Genomic DNA, 13,458 nt, shown 5'->3' with positions numbered 1-13,458 from the left:
AGATACCCAAAATGATAGTTTGATAGAATTAACTAAGAAAATGAAAATTTTAAATACACATTTACAGACAGACAGAAAAAGAGACATAAAAGTTTTAAATACTACTGAATTATCAGATAATGAAAAAACTGACAGACATGTTAGTAATATTATTTGTCATAAATGCAAAGAATATGGGCATACTAAAAAACAATGTGACAGACATAATAAAATTGTTAAACAAATAAGTAAATTAGAATTTGAGAAAGATATAATAAATGAATTAATGGAAATATTTAATCTTAAGCAAAAAGAGATAGATCAAGTAATGAAAAAGGTAGGGATAAAATCAACCAACCCACTTAAAATTAATAAAAGAAAAAGAAAAAAAAAGACATAATAATAAAACTGATAAAATTTACCAAATCACCATAAAGACAAGAAAGAATATTTATTAAAATTGAAAGGCTCTATAGAAATACCTATTGCTTGTATTAGGTGTAGGAAATATGGACACCATGTTACAGAATGTTGAAAGAAAGAGAAAGAAAAAGACAAGAAAGAAAAGGTAAAAATGAAAATAAAACAAGATGGTGTAGAGATAAAACCAGTGGCTCTACAAGACTTAATGACAGAAGCAAAAATGGTAAAAAAGGAAATTAAAGAAATTAAAGAAGAAAATTCCACAGGCATAAAGGAGCAAAATATTGAAGAAATAATAAACTTAAAAGAATTTTCTAATCCCACAGACAAAAAATTTGATGATGATGATAATGATGGCAATAGACAGAATTTTTTAAGTTTAATTGACAGAGTAATTTTCCAAAAATGGTATACAGAAATTACTAAAGAGTTTTCCTTGACAGAAATTACTTTAATAGACTTATGTGCTAACATGAATTGTATACTCTTAAAGTATTATGAAAAATCATCTGAAAGATTAACACAGGTTAATGGTAAAAATCTCATAATTAACTACAAAATACTAGATGGAGCATATTTTGAAACAACCTTTGATTTAATTAAAGATCTTCCTTTTATGGCTTTACTTTATCCCTTTTTAGTGACAAATGAAGGAATTAAAACTAATGTATTAGGAAAATATATATTCTTTAGATTCATTGTACCACTTGTTTTGAAAGAAAAACACTTTTCCAAAAAAGTTACTATTTTAACAGATATCAACGAAAGAGGAATTAATAAAGCCGAAACAAGTTTGTCATCTTTAAAGAAGAAATATTACTTGTTAGTCAATTAACAGAAAATGACAAAAAGATAGATAAACAAGACAAAGAGACAGAGATATGTTCTTATTCTCCTATTGCTTTTTGCATAAGTGCCAACATAAAGTCCAATCAACAGGAGTACTTAGTAGACAAGGCATAAAAGACGGAAATATGGACACAATCTTTTATAATCAATATGCATGGACTAATAATATATGGACTGACAGTATGATAGAAGTACCAAACAGAATTATAATAAATGACATATTTACACCCTTTATAATATCTTTAAATAGCCAAATAATAGATATTTTAATAAAAGAAGCTTTGAAAGATTCTCCTTTATTAATCATTAAAGAAAACATTAATTGTGGTAATTTCCTAAATAATGACAGATTTAATTTCCCAACAGATAGAATTAATTATAATCCCTTGATAGATTGTCCTATTAATGAAAGACTTTACAAAGAAATTTTATTTCACATATTCTCACAAGATGAGATATATAGTAGTACATGTATGGATAGAATCATACTAGATTTTAGAAATATTCTGAATCTCACTTACTTTGACAGACCCCATCATGACTACTCTAATATTGTTGCTACTCAGCAAGAGCACAAAAGTGTACAAAGAAAAGTTTGTTTTATAAATGCTTTTCTTGTTTTTCTTATAAAATATTTCAAAAGAATTTCACAAAAAGACATAGGTAAAAGAATTTCAAAAATAAATTTTACAGAAGTTTTGCAAGAAAATTCTGTACATAATCCTCTTCCCAAAACCCAATTGCAGACTACTATGCATAAAAGATCCTCTCAGAAAGACAAGGGCAAGGCACCAGCAGTGCAACCCAGAGGTATTCGAAAGCCTTCAGTAAAAATTTCGGATATGCATGAAGGTGTCTCGTTAGAGACAATATCCTTTCAGGATACGTTACTAGCAGAGGCAATGTATTCATGTGGTGATAAAAGTATAATTCTGCAAAAAGTGCTCGACACTGATCTTATGTTTCAAGACGGAGAATTTACAGACCTTCCTCTTCATATTAAACTACTTCTTGATAATTTACAGGCAGCCTTCACTCTCAGACAGAAACCCTTATTCCAAATGACCCTTCAGGCTTTGGAATTACATCTTGTTAGCACCGGGGGATTTATTGAAGCACTCGGTTGTCAACTCCCTGGCAAGGAGGATGGAGATTCAAGCTCCACAAAGACAGAACTACAGTCTCTAAAAAGCTATCTTATGGGAACAAGCTTTTCAAAGCTCCACCCTAAGATTCAGCAAAAAATGAGACTTGCTATTAGAACCTTACCCCCTGAAATCCAATAGAATATATGATGCAGTCTGGGTGTGTAGAAGCAGAATTTGTAACACACAAATACTACAACTCTTCCACTATACCTAAGTCCTATAAGAACACTAGGCTAATAGGAAAAATAATAGAGAAAACATCTCTAACATACTTTTATTAATCAACGCATAACATCAATAATCAACCCCTCTATAAAGAGTACTTATAAGAATAGAATTTCTCCTGCTCCTTTTAGAAAAAATAATAATAAACCTACTTCTACTTGAGAAAGGAAAAACAATTTAACTAGAAAAAAAAAACAATTACAATCCTAATTCAACTAGAAAAAAGAAAATAACATAAAATATTAAAATATTTTCTTCTTCCTTAACCAATTTGCATCATTCTCTCGGGGTTGGGGAAAACTTGTCCTTGAGTTTTGTGGCAATCTTCCACGATCAATTGGAACCCTGAATAATCCTCTCCATCCTATTCTTTTTTGCAAGACAAGATGAATCAGCATGCTACTTATCAACCTTTCTCACTCATAATAAATCTTGATGTACGGATTTTTATTCTTGACTTCTTTTGCCATGGTGGAATATATGAAGCAAGTACTAAAAAAGAATCCATGCACACATCCGAAAACTTCATATTTCCTCCTCCAAAAAGATTACTTAAAATCACTTGTTCACGCCTCTTGTTGACCTCTATCAATTCTTGTTCAATAAAATCCTCCCAGAAGGGATCAATAACCTTTTGTTTCTGAATATCGAAAGCCTCATCAACGATATGAGCTCATCTCGTATGTATATGAATTTATTTTTATCAAGCTCAATCTTGTCTTCTTGACTAAAATCTTCAGGATAGTCATCATAAATTGGTGGAGAATCCCAATCTACTTGACAAACTCTTTCAATATATTCATCATCCTCTTTGATATTGCAACCCTCCTGCTTGACATCAAGATCCTTCTCCTCCTCCACAAAACATGGATTTGGATGGTAGTTTTAAGGTTGACTTCCAATGGCTCAGGCTGTGAGCTGCTTTGAAAGCACATCAAACCACTCCTCTATTCGTTGAAATAGCGCCTCTAATTGTGCATCGCGTGCAACCTCATCGCATTCATAGACGTCATCTATGGCAATAGGTTTTCCCCCATGTACTCCTTTTTGCACCATAGTAGGAACCTAGTCTGGCTCTGATACCAACTGATGTAGTGTGGACGTGTAGAAGCAGAATCTGTAACACACAAATACTACAACTCGTCCACTATACCTAATTTCTACAAGAACACTAGGCTAATAGGCAAAATAATAGAGAAAACATCTCTAACAAACTTTTATTAATCAACGCATAACATCAATAATCAACCCCTCTATAAAGAGTATTTATAAGAATAGAATTTCTCCTACTCCTTTTAGGAAAAAAAATAATAAACCTACTTCTACTTGAGAAAGGAAAAACAATTTAACTAGGAAAAGAAAAACAATTATAATTCTAATTCAACTGGAAAAAAGAAAACAACATAAAATATTAAAATATTTTATTCTTCCTTAACCAATCTGCATCATTCCTTAACTCATAAAGCTATAACAAGTTCTTATGATAGATGGATGTATCTTTTTAAAGTATTAGTCTCTACAGCATTTATAAGAATAGAAGACATGACAGTTGATATATGGTTATCTCATAAGGCTAAATGGTATGAGAGTTTTAGAAATTCAAACAGAGTTTATGAAAGAACAGGAGACATATTTAATCCTTACCTGGGATTACTTATCAATACAGAGACAGAGGATCCAGTAATCTGTGATCCTTTGTGGTTATCTGAAATGCTAGAAGCAGGGTTTATTAGCAAATTGATTCTAACTTCTGCAATTTAGATTAGTTTATTTCCCAAAGTCATCCAAGAAGTAGTAGCACAGATTGGAGGACTTAATTATATGAAGACGGAAATTTGGAGTACTCTTCTAGTTTGGGACACTAGCTATTATATGGAAGCTCAGCCAGCGCACATTTTAGTCCTTATCCATGATTGGGGTGGTATCCCTGAATTCAATTGGTATATAGGAGATACTTCTTTATCACTTGATGATCCAGATGCTCTGGCTAAAGAATGGTCTAATTTCATGTGTAACAAGATCTATGAAGTACAGAAAGAATTAGACAGAGGTTTCCATTTATATGGCTATACTGACAGGATAGCTGTGTATGGTCCAAGACCATCAGCAGGAAGGCTTATTGGGAAAAGAAGGATTGTTAAGGATCCCAGATTGATGACAGCTAAGGTTCATGTTCCTGTTTTCCTTCTCATTTCATACTGCGCCATATGTGATGATTATGGAGTGCTTCACGAGCATGAGCAGTATGAGGATAACTCTAGTCCACTAGATTATGATAACTATCCAGATACAGATTGATAGACAGATAGACAAAATGCATAGACAGACAAGAATACTCTTCCGAACAGATAACGATGACAGATCACTATTCATCGACGACAGATCACTATTCACTGGAGATAGACCACTATTCACCAACATGCATGGATAGCTTCTAGATAGATCCATTACAGTCCAGACAGGTACAGACAGATTTTAAGTCATTACTGTTCACTAGCATGCGTACCCGGATAGATTGCCAGATAGACTTTTACTGTTCAAGATTCCATCGACAAATTAACTTGAGTTCACTTTACTTAACTTAGGTTACTTTTGAAGACTTACCATGGTTCACTTTATCTATAAAATGACAAACTTCGAAGACAGAAGATAGGTCCAGAATTGAGGTCCAAATTTCCAGTTCAATTCTAAGGTCTAGCTTAGGTCCAAGATAGCTCTCCCTCCCTCTCCCTGAAAGACTTTTGTACTCTACTTTCTTTTTGTAATCTTGTAACCTTACCCCTTCAGACAGATATAATCTTGTAACCCTTTACAGATTTTACTTTGTAATCTTGTAACTCTTCAGATAGTGTTTATTTTCAAAGCTTGTAAGAAAGACAAAAGTTTTCAGTTTTAATCAAAGACAGAAGTATTTTCAAGTAAGATTTTATTAGTTTTAGTTTTCATATTCCATACATTGTTTTAATTTATTTTGACTATATCTATTTTGCTATTTTTTTATTTATCATATATTTTATCATTGTTTATGCTTCTATATTACTGCTTCCAGTTTGGGACACTAGTTATTATATGGAAGCTTAGCTAGCACACATTTTAGTCCTTATCCATGATTGGGGTGGTATCCCTGAATACAATTGGTATACAGGAGATACTTATTTATCACTTGATGATTCAGATGCTTTGGCTAAAGAATGGTCTAATTTCATGTGCAACAAGATCTATGAAGTACAGAAAGAATTAGAAAGAGGTTTCCATTTATATGGCTATATCGACAGGATAGCTGTGTATGGTCCAAGACCTTTAGCAGGAAGGCTTATTGGGAAAAGAAGGATTGTTAAGGATCCCAGATTGATGACAGCTAAGGATCATGTTCCTGTTTTCCTTCTCATTTCATACTGTGCCCTATGTAATGATTATGGAGTGCTCCACGAGCATGAGCAGTATGAGGATAACTCTGATCCGCTAGATTATGACAACTACACGAATACAGATTGATAGAAAGATAGACATAATGCACGGATAGACAGAATACTCTTTCGAACAGACAATGGCGACAGATCACTATTCATTGGAGACAAATCACTATTCATTAGAGACAGATCACTATTCACCAACATGCATGAATAGCTTCTAGACAGATCAATTATAGTCCAGACAAAAACGGACAGATCCAGAAAGATATTTTGAAAGAAATTTTGATAGAATACTATTCTCACGCAGATTCTCACAGATAGAAAGTTACTATTCACTAGCATGCGTACCTGGATAGATTACCAAATAGACTTTTATTGTTCAAGATTCTATCGACAAATTAACTTGAGTTCACTTTATTTAACTCATGTTACTTTTGAAGACTTACCATGGTTCACTTTTTCTATAAAAGGATAGACTCTGAAGATAGAAGATAGGTCCAAAAATCAGGTTCAAATTTTAGGTCCAAATTTCCAGTTCAATTCTAAGGTCCAAGTTTAAGGTCCAAATTTCCAATTCAATTCCAAGGTCCAGCTTAGGTCCAAGATAGCTCTCTCTCTCTCCCTCTCCCCGAAAGACTTTTGTACTTTACTTTCTTTTTGTAATCTTGTAACCTTATCCCTTTAGATAGATAATCTTGTAACCCTTTACAAATTTTGCTTTGTAATCTTGTAACTCTTCAGACAGTGTTTATTTTCAAAGCTTGTAAGAAAGACAGAAATTTTCAGTTTTAATCAAGGACAAAAGTATTTTTAAGTGAGATTTTTTTAGTCTCAGTTTTCATATTCCATACTCTGTTTTAATTTATTTTGACTATATCTATTTTTCTATTTTCTTCTTTATCATCTATTTTATCATTGTTTATACTTCTATATTACTACTGTGCTCCCTCCTGGGTAGTTAATGCCCAAACTGGAAGAGTACTCCAGATTTCCATCTTCATATAATTAAGTCCTCCAATCTGTGCTGCTGCTTCTTGGATGACTTTGGGGAATAAACTAATCTGAATTGCAGAAGTTAGAATTAATTTGCTAATAAACCCTGCTTCTAGCATTTCAAATAACCATAAGGGATCACAGATTACTGGATCTTTTGTCTTTGTGTTGATAAGTAATCCCGGGTAGGGATTAAATATGTCTCTTGTTCTTTCATAAAATCTGTCTGAATTTCCAAAACTCTCATACCATTTAGCCTTATGAGATAACCATATATCACTCGTCATGTCTTCTGTTCTGATAAATGCTGTAGAGACTAATACTTTAAAAAGATACATCCATCTATCATAAGAACTTGTTATAGCTTTATGAGTTAATATATTCTATTGGATTTCAGGGGGTAAGGTTCTAATAGCAAGTTTCGTTTTTTGCTGAATCTTAGGGTGGAGCTTTGAAAAGCTTATTCCCATAAGATAGCTTTTTAGAGACTGTATTTCTGTCTTTGTGGAGCTTGAATCTCCATCCTACTTGCCAGGGAGTTGACAACCGAGTGCTTCAATAAATGCCCTGATGCTAACAAGATGTAATTCCAAAGCCTGAAGGGTCATTTGGAATAAGGGTTTCTGTCTGAGGGTGAAGGCTGCCTGTAAATTATCAAGAAGTAGTTTAATATGAAGAGGAAGGTCTGTAAGTTCTCCATCTTGAAACATAAGATCAGTGTCTAGCACTTTTTGCAGAATTACACTTTCATCACAACATGAATACATTGCCTCTGCTAACAACGTATCCTGAAGGGATATTGTCTCTAACGAGACGCCTTCATGCATAGCTGAAATTTTTACTGAAGGCTTTCGGATACCTCTGGGTTGCACCACTGGTGCCTTGCCCTTGTCTTTCTGAGAGGATCTTTTATGCATAGTAGTCTGCAATTGGGTTTTGGGAAGAGGATTATGTATGAAATTTTCTTGCAAAACTTCTTTAAAATTTATTTTTAAAATTCTTTTACCAATATATTTCTGTGAAATTCTTTTGAAATATTTTATAAGAAAAATAAGAAAAGCATTTATAAAACAAACAACATTTATAGAACAAACTTTTCTTTGTACACTTTTGTGCTCTTGCTGAGTAGCAACAGTATTAGAGTAGTCATGATGGGATCTGTCAAGGTAAATGAGATTCAAAATATTTCTTAAATCTAGTATGATTCTATTCATACATATACTACTATATATCTCCTCTTGTGAGAATGTGTGAAATAAAGTTTCTTCGTAAGTCTTTCATTAATAGAACAGTTTAACAGGGGATTATAATTAATTCAGTCTGTTAGGAAATTAAATATGTCATTATTCAAGAAATTACCACAATTAATGTTTTCTTTAATGATCAATAAAGGAGAGTTTGTCAAAGCTTCTTTTATTAAACTATCAGTGTTCTCTGTATTTGGTGTGGGGGCAATAGCCTCAAGCTGCCATCTATCAATCCATATACTATTAGTCCATGCATATTGATTGCAAAAGATTGTATCCATATTTCCGTCTTTTATGCCTTTTCTACTGAGTTCTTCTGTAGATTAGACTTTATGCAAAAAAGCAATAGGAAAATAAGAACGTATCTCTGGCTCTTTGTCTTGTTTAACTTTCTTTTTGTCATTTTCTGTCAATTGTTTAACAAGTAATATTTCTGTCTTTAAAGATGACAAACATTCGTTGATATCTATTAAAATAGTAACCTTTTTAGAAGAGTGTTTTTCTTTCAATACATTAGTTTTAATTCCTTTATCTGTCACTAAAAAGGGATAAATTAAAATCATAAAAGAAATTCCTAAAATAATTTTAGAAGGAAGGTCTTTAATTAAAACAAAGGCTGTTTCAAAATATATTCCATCATGGCATATATGAACATTAGGTATTTTATAATTAATTTTTAGTTTTCCTTCATTGGCCTGAATTAATCTTTCAGATGATTTTTCTTAATACTTTAAGGGTATTAATCCTTCTTGTATACAATTCATATCAGCTCCTTAATCTATTAAAGCAATTTCTATCAAATAAAACTCTTTATTAATTACTAAAGTAATTTCTGTATGCCATTTTTGGAAAATTACTCTATCAATTAAACTTAAGAAATTCTGTCTATTACCATCATTACCATCATCATCAAATTTTCTGTCTGTGGGATTAGAAAATTCTTTTAGGTTTATTATTTCTGTAATATTTTGCTCATTTTTGTTTGTGGAATTTTCTTCTTTAATTTCTTTAATTTCCTTTTTTACCATTTTTTCTTCTGTCGTTAAGTCTTGTGGAGCTACTGGTTTTATCTCTACACCATCTTGTTTTATTTTTATTTTTACCTTTTCTTTCTTGTCTTTTTCTTTCTTGGCTTTTTCTTCCTTTCTACAATCCGTAACATGATGTCCATATTTCTTACACCTAATGCAAGCCATAGGTATCTCAATAGAGTCTTTCAATTTTAATAAATATTCTTTTTTGTCTGTATGGTGATTTGGTAGATTTTCTATCAGTTTTATTATTATGTCTTTTTGTTTTCTTTTCCTTTTATTAATCTTAAGTGGGTTGGTTGATTTTAACTCTTTCTTTACTTGATCTATTTCTTTTTGACTAACCTTAAATATTTTCATTAATTCATTTGTTATATTTTTCTCAAATTCTAATTTACTAATTTGTTTAACAATTTTATTATGTTTGTCACATTGTTTTTTAGCATGTCCATATCCTTTGCATTTATGACAAATAATATTATTAACATGTCTGTTAGTTTTCTCATTTTCTGATAACTTAGTAGTATTTGAAACTGTTATGTCTCTTTTTCTGTCTGTCTGTAAAGGTGTATTTAAAATTTTCATTTTTTTAGTTAATTCTATCAAACTATCATTTATTATAGATCTTTCAATTAATTCTAGTCTTTCATCAATTTTTTCCCTTAAACTATTACACTTTTGTCTTTTCTATTGACTATTTTCACTACTTCCTCTTTTGCTTTTACTACACTATCACTATTTACCTTTTCTTTTAAATTACCATAATTGTTTTTCCTACCTTTTTGACTACTTTTATTACACTATCTCTTTCTATCTCTTTTGTATCTAACTTCCTACGTATTATTTCATTATTTTGTCTTTCATACAATTCTTTTGAACTATCATTATTATGTCTAGTACTATTATTTGTTTTTTCTAGACTATCATCTTTTTTCTCTTTCTTTGTCATGTTTCTTTGTTTTACTATGTCTTTTCCTATATCTAATCCTTTACGTAGAGTTCTATCTTTTGAATTGGTTTGTTGACTTTCTATTCTTTCTAACATTTCTTTCATCTCTTTTACCATTCCTTTTTTTTTTTCTTTATTATTATCTATTAACTTCTCATGTAGAGATTCTTTCTTGCTTGTCTCTATTAGGTTCTTTTGTCTATCTGTGTCTAGCTTTTTACATATAATTTGTACTAAACTAGAAACTTCTTTATTGTTTTGTTTTTCCACCATTTCTTTTAGTCTGTCATTTTCTATAGTATTTTTTTTTTCTTTTGTGAGATCTTTTATTTTATCTTCAATACGTGTTACTCTTTCCTTAATTGGGTCAATTTTTTCATCAACTCTTCTGTCAGTTGCTTTTAGCGTCTGTAAGTTCTTATCTACAACTTCTTTTGAATTACTATTTATACACCAATTATCTGTCATAGTTCTTGTAAAAGATGATCTTTGATGGGGTTCAAATTCTATTTCTTTTTTCAAAGGTGAATTTAAAGCTTTCATTCTTTCATAGAGGTCCAAAAAACTATCATTTTTCTTTTCAACTTTAGTATATATAGTGGATTTGTCAATATTTTCTAAAGATTCTAATTTTCTATTAATTTTGTCCAAAAAAACTATCATTGTGTTTATTAGTCTGTCGATTGATTTTATCTCCTGTTAAAGTACTTCAATTATTTGTGTTACTATTATATTTATAATCATCCATATCACTGTCAGAATCAGAATCTGTTTCATAATCCATATCACTATTTGACCAATTATCATCTCTATCTTTCATGCTATAACCTTCATCATAATCTATATCATCATAGTCCATGTTTCAAATTAGTGTGTGCCTAGCCTAAGTGTGAACAAGCAAACAGATAATGAGCTGATAAATGTATTTATTCTCTTTCTAAGCAATTAATAATTACTGGCAGAACTATTACTAACCACTGGTATCCTTGTTATCGGGACCACCTCCTCGGGAAACTCCATTGCGGGACCACCCAAACAACGCTTGTCCGTCAGCTACAACAAAGGAGCTGACCAACGCGAAACTATGGTTTGCCAACGAGTCTTTAGGCCGACCAACGCTAACAAGGAGCAAGTAGTGGCTATATAGTAATAATATTCCTAGTAACTTCTTAATTGCAAAGAAATAAAACTCATACATAAACCATCCATGGTTCTAATACCATTAACTACATAGATTTCTTTAAAAAAAGTTAAAAGCCACATAGGACATCGTTTTACTCTATGGTGATCATATATTACCTACTTTACACTAGATAGGAGATTCCCATAGCATATTCAAAGATCTCCGACCCAAACAATAGGAATGCAATGCCACATATATATCCACTTGGGACAAGAAGGATTAGAGAGATGCAAGTCAAGGTCATCGAGTCATTGCAAAGCTTTATAGATTTCCACAATGAGGTCGAACATAGATTTTATTAAAAAAGAAATTTAAATCCCCGTAATAATAATTTATCATAACTTTGTCCTTTCTTGTCTCTCTAAAAAAAAGAAATAAATGTTATATATGCAATATTTTTACAATAAATGTTAAACCACCTATGATTTTTTATAAAAATATTATAAAAGTAGTCCTAAAAAAAATAATAAATACACGCTTTAACATTTCTTTTCTTTCCTCTCTCTCTCTCTTTTAAAGTGACAAGCCTGTCTCCACTCACAATTTTGTTATTGTAATTGTCGTTCCAATAAACAGATAATAAAGGGATAGGGCGCTTTATCATTTCTTTTCTTTCCTCTATCCTTTAAAGTGACAAGCCTGTCTCCACTAACAATTTTGTGAATGTAATTCTTGTTCCGATAAACAGATAATAAAGAGATAGGGCGCTTTATCATTTCTTTTCTTTCCACTATCTTTTAAAGTGACAAGCCTGTCTCCACTAACAATTTTATGAATGTAATTCTTGTTCCGATAAACAGATAATAAAGAGATAGGGCGCTTTATCATTTCTTTTCTTTCCACTATCTTTTAAAGTGACAAGCCTGTCTCCACTAACAATTTTATGAATGTAATTCTTGTTCCGATAAACAGATAATAAAGAGATAGGGCGCTTTATCATTTCTTTTCTTTCCACTATCTTTTAAAGTGACAAGCCTGTATCCACTAACTTTTCTTTCCACTATCTTTTAAAGTGACATGTGAATGTAATTCTCGTTCCAATAAACAGATAATAAAGGGATAAGGCGCACAGGTGTATAGCACTTGGCAGCAAAAGGAAAGGCCATTATTGTAACTTTTCTAAAAGAAAGATCATTATTGTATAATTTATTATTATTATTATTTTATTGATCATTTTATTTTTAGAAAAAGTTAATGGATGTTTTGAGGACATTGATTTAAAAGATTTTTCTAAAAAAAGAAAAAAGTCACTAATTTTTTTGACAGTTTTTTATATTTCCTAAAAAAGTGGTATTATAACTCTTCTAAAATGATTTGTTAACAAATAAACTAAAGGGAGTCATTAGAAGGACCCTTTTTTTTTTTTTTTTTAATACAAGATAGAATTTCTACTCTAACCTAATCTAAGTGTATATGTGTATGAAACTCCCTCCTAGAGACTTGAACCCCGACCCTTCCTCCCCCCCCCCCCCCTCCCTCCACAAGCATTTATACTTGTGGAGTGGCCATTGCACTAAGGGTGTGCGGTGGTAAGGACCCTTTGTCTCTTTATATAAGCATCGGTTGTTATTTTATCCTTTTCTTATTAATTTATGTGTGTGTGCGCGTGTGTTTATGAGAAATAAATTGTGTAATTAAAAAAAAAAGAATTTGATATGATATACTTGTAAATGTATTTAATATGTTTAAGGGTAATATAATAGTAAATAAAATAACTATAAGGTTTTATATAAATAGGAGCATGAAAGTAAATTCATACCAATTAGATTTTCTATCATCTCATTCTTCTTTCCAACCAAACAAATTAGTTTTCCATCCTCCCAACCAAACATGCTGAGGGAAAACTAAAATCTCTTATATCTCCTTATTTTTTCATTCTCTCATCATTTTCTATTCCCTTCACTTTTTCAACCCCCCAACCTAAAGAAGCCTAAAATGTAATTAAAAGGAAATGTAAGAATAAAACTTGAGGGTTTCAAATCAACCCAACAACAAGAATGAAACACCCATGAATTCCT

This window comes from Quercus lobata, chromosome 1, assembly GCF_001633185.2.
Source record: "Quercus lobata isolate SW786 chromosome 1, ValleyOak3.0 Primary Assembly, whole genome shotgun sequence".
NCBI lineage: Eukaryota > Viridiplantae > Streptophyta > Magnoliopsida > Fagales > Fagaceae > Quercus > Quercus lobata.
Note: the sequence above shows the minus strand (reverse complement) of the source record.